We start from the raw sequence: 4024 nt of genomic DNA, 5'->3' as shown, positions 1-4024 counted from the left end.
CAAAGTGCGGTTTTCCTTGCGAAAAACTCAACAGTTCACTCTAAATCGAAACACATTGATGTGAGATATCATTGGATTCGTGATGTTCTAGATGAAAAGTTACTGGTTTTAGAGAAAGTGTATATAAATGATAATGGCGCAGATATGCTGACCAAAGAACTACCAAAAGGCGTTCGAATTTTGTTGTTCAACTGCGGGTTTGACAACACCCCTTCCATAGTTGTGATGGGGATTTGCTGGGTTATTTGTTTAGGCTCCCAACTATGTAAGAAAATCCCAACCCGATTAAGAAGTTTAGAAGCCAGAAGCCTTGAAGTTTAGAAGCCCAGATGTCTAGAAGCCCAAAAGCTTAAGAGTCCTTTTGTATTAAATATGACATGGTTGTCTTATTGGAAAAAGACCCTTGAGCTGTTCTCGTTCTGCTATAAAAGCTAGAGGAAGTTGCCTTATCAAATCACATATGAAAGTCATCTAGCATACACTTGTAGAGAGATAGTGAGATCTCTTCTTGTTTATCTCTTATGTTCATTTGTTTCGTGTTTAACATTTGATTACAGTGAAGCTTCTTTTAGACAAAAGTCTCGTGGTTTTACTCCATAATTTGAGGAGGATTTCCATGTTAAATTCTTGGTGTTCTTGTTTCATTTATATATTTCTTTTTATGTTTGTTGTTTCTCGCTCCTAAAAATTCAATCAAGTGGAGAATAATTTATTATCACAAATGTGGTTATTATTCCGATGTATTCCCAACAAAATGACAATAAACACAAAGTCTCCAATTGAATGGTGAGATTCTTAAGGTTATAAATGTCCAAAATTACAAATGTTTTATATTCGAATACTTAGTCTTATTTGCAGTTCATCTGGATGTGAACAGAATTGGAGTGCATTGCAAATGGTATATTTTTGTTTTTACATATATTTAAATATTTTTGATTTACCTAATTATTCAAAGTTTAAAATTAGAACATTAATATTCTTCATGCAAAGCGTAGAAATAATCTATATAAAAAAATGAATGACTTGGTATTTGTCATGTACAACATCATGTTAAATGACAAACAAGTATTAAGAAAATACGTTGAAGATGTTTATTCTGATGATGAGTGGATAACTAAAGAAAATGATACGTATAATTTATCATCATCTCAAACACTTTTGTATATATAGAGTACTGAATGTAAAGAAAACGAAAAAGAAATATGTGACAAAGATGATGAAAAAAAAAGTAGAAAAAGATGATGGCGATGAAGTTGATGATGGTAATGATGTTATAGATGATTTAGACAATTTTGATGTTAGCAATGAGACAAATGTTGTTAATGATTTAAATTCTTGATTTAAAAGTTGGTTATGAACAAGCATTTTGAATAATTTTTATTTATAAAGCTTAAAATATTTTGAATGATTTATTATTTAATAGTTAAATATTATTTATAAATAAACTCTCGAATTTCCAATTCTAGTTTAAAATTCAAATTTAAGATAATCTAATGATTTTACTTAAATTTTCAATTTTCATTATCTTGTTCTCAATCTTCTCACTTTGAAAATTTTCCTCTCCCCAACTATTATAGGTGTTACTAATTTTATCACATGTATTTTGAGACATTACAATTTAAAAAAAAATGACTTTGGACGATTATTTCCTACGTTAATATTATATACTTACGACTAACACTGTAACATGAATAACCTAAATAGCAAAGTGATAAAACCGCCCTATTTTCATCAACGGCTGCTCATCCTGTAAGAAGTATTGCCAAGGCCTCATTTCAAATCATTCATATTATTTCTCTCTCACTCTAGGGTTTTAACGTTTCAATGGCGGCCGCTTACATCTTGCTGCAATCGCATTACGGTTTCACTTCTTCTTCTTTAAACTATCAATTTGTTGTTTATGAGTGTTGTTTAATTCTGACGACTATGCTTTAATTGGAGCGGATTTCTTTAGTGTTCGTAAATTCCATACATAATCGTCGCAGATTGAGCCTCCTTTCGATTCATGAATGGTTGAGATTCTCTCTCTTAGGAGAGGGAGTTTCCTGTTCTTCGTAAGGAGCGCGATCTCATATCCTATAGCCTTGAGTAGCAGGTTCTGCCATTACCTTTTGGGATTTGCCATGAGAATTACATTTCTTTGAATTACATTCTTATTCTGAATAACATGATTTTTGCCTATGAGGATATCAGTTAAAATAACACCATCTTTCGGGACTGAATAGCCTTTTGGCCTTGATGTTATTAATTCTGCAATTCTGAGGCTTATTTACAATCGACGATTGAATTCATTTGTTTTGTATCGACGATTATATATATATATATTTGGAGCGGATTTGATAGTGTTCGTATATTCCATTTATAATCGTCGTAGATTGAGCCTCTGATCTGATGTATGGATGGTTGAGAGTCTTTCTCTTACGAGAGAGAATTTCCTGTTCTTCAGTCGGAGTGCGATCTCATATCCTATTGCCTTGAGTAGCGGATTCTGCCATTACCTTTTGGGATTTGCCATGAGAATAACATTTCATTTTGAGTATTGAATTTATTTCAATCTATTGGATGAGTCTATGAGGATATCAGTTAAAAATAACACCATCTTTCGGGACTGAATGGCCTACTGGCCTTGATGTTATAAATTCTGCAATTCTGAGACTAAATCTATTGATTCAGAATTTCCATGCTCTTACACTCTATGCCATATTGTTAATTGAGAATGAAGTGATGATTAATAGGTTTCCCTATTGGTTTGATTGTCGGTATGATGGCAAATCACGTATTAGCTCTATCTGATCATTCTTTAGTCATTGTCTTCATCTACATTGAATTGTTTTCCGAAAGTAATGTTAGGGTTTATGTCTACTGTGAAATTGCTAATCTTGTGTTCCCTCTACAGACTGATTCTTTAGAGTGAGATGATAGATGTAGTCATTCAGAATTTCCATGATATTTATTTCCCTCTGAATTGGATAAGTGAGAATGAATTGATGATTAATAGGTTTCCCTATTGGTTTGATTGCCGGCATGATGGCAAATCACGTATTAGCTCTATCTGATCGTTCTCCATTCAATATCTTCTTCTCAAGTAATCTGATAATGTTTTAAGATCTCATACAAAAGAACACATTATTTCTATAATCTTGCTTTCATTTACTTGGTAGATACTTGATATTCTTTTATGAAATATGGAGTTAAGGGGATGGTGTGATGATTTGGTATTTCCCTATTGGTTTGATCACCGGGATGATGGTGTCTATTGTATTAGCTCTATCTGATCATTCTCTTTCATCCATATTATTGGTATCTTCATTTAATACTATCACTGTTTCATAATTTTTCTTTGTGAAACGTTTCACGAATTTAATTTGTAATCTGTCAAATGTAGTAGTAGCTAGATGCACATATCGAAGGCTTCTTTCTGTATTCAATTTTAAGACTCGAGCTCAATATTTGTGCTAAATTGTTTGTATGTAGTCCACTGTTATCTTTAAATCCTCTCTTTTTTGTGATAGAGAGAAGATACTCTGATTGTGGACTTATATTTTACTCATCTTAAATATGAAGAATTAAATATACCTTTAATTATAATGATATTAATAGTTTCGTTTGGAACAATGTCATGAAATTTTACTCAAGAAGCTTTTTCTTTAGATACTATAATTGATTTGCCAGTAATTGTGAGTACATTATGGACTACTACTTGCCTCTAAAGTCTCTTCTCTAGAAGAAGCTAAATTGCTTGTGAATGAAAGACTTATTAAAGTAATAATTAGGAATTTAGAAGACTCATCAAAATAACAGTCAAAAGAAGAGATTTTAGTCATTAGACTCATTACCAATCAAACACTAACTTTCACTTTGGTTAAATTAAAAATCTCATACATTACCAATTTTTTTTATCCTTATTTTAGTCTATCAATACTCAATTGACATCTTATCTTGTAACCTAACCTTAAAATACTTAGACTGTCTAACTCATTCCACATTTATCTACCAATTCAAATCGACATCTTATCTCGTGTTT

General features: G+C 31.7%; 5 non-coding genes across 5 annotated transcripts; all 5 read left to right on the top strand.

Moving 5' to 3' along the window:
• The first annotated feature begins 2174 nt into the window (after window positions 1-2174).
• Window positions 2175-2267, top strand: LOC124917786. The gene has a single exon (XR_007097242.1). It is a non-coding gene; the product is annotated as a small nucleolar RNA SNORD96 family (small nucleolar RNA).
• Window positions 2268-2564: 297 nt separating this feature from the next.
• LOC124917774 lies at window positions 2565-2658 on the top strand. The gene has a single exon (XR_007097231.1). It is a non-coding gene; the product is annotated as a small nucleolar RNA SNORD96 family (small nucleolar RNA).
• A 56-nt stretch (window positions 2659-2714) lies between these two features.
• On the top strand, window positions 2715-2799 carry LOC124917777. Its single transcript, XR_007097234.1, has one exon. It is a non-coding gene; the product is annotated as a small nucleolar RNA Z102/R77 (small nucleolar RNA).
• A 178-nt stretch (window positions 2800-2977) lies between these two features.
• On the top strand, window positions 2978-3062 carry LOC124917780. Its single transcript, XR_007097236.1, has one exon. It is a non-coding gene; the product is annotated as a small nucleolar RNA Z102/R77 (small nucleolar RNA).
• Window positions 3063-3197: 135 nt separating this feature from the next.
• Window positions 3198-3281, top strand: LOC124917782. The gene has a single exon (XR_007097238.1). It is a non-coding gene; the product is annotated as a small nucleolar RNA Z102/R77 (small nucleolar RNA).
• Window positions 3282-4024: the final 743 nt, after the last annotated feature.

The sequence above is a fragment of the Impatiens glandulifera genome, unplaced genomic scaffold, assembly GCF_907164915.1.
Source record: "Impatiens glandulifera unplaced genomic scaffold, dImpGla2.1, whole genome shotgun sequence".
NCBI lineage: Eukaryota > Viridiplantae > Streptophyta > Magnoliopsida > Ericales > Balsaminaceae > Impatiens > Impatiens glandulifera.
This window is presented reverse-complemented; position numbering and strand designations above follow the sequence as displayed.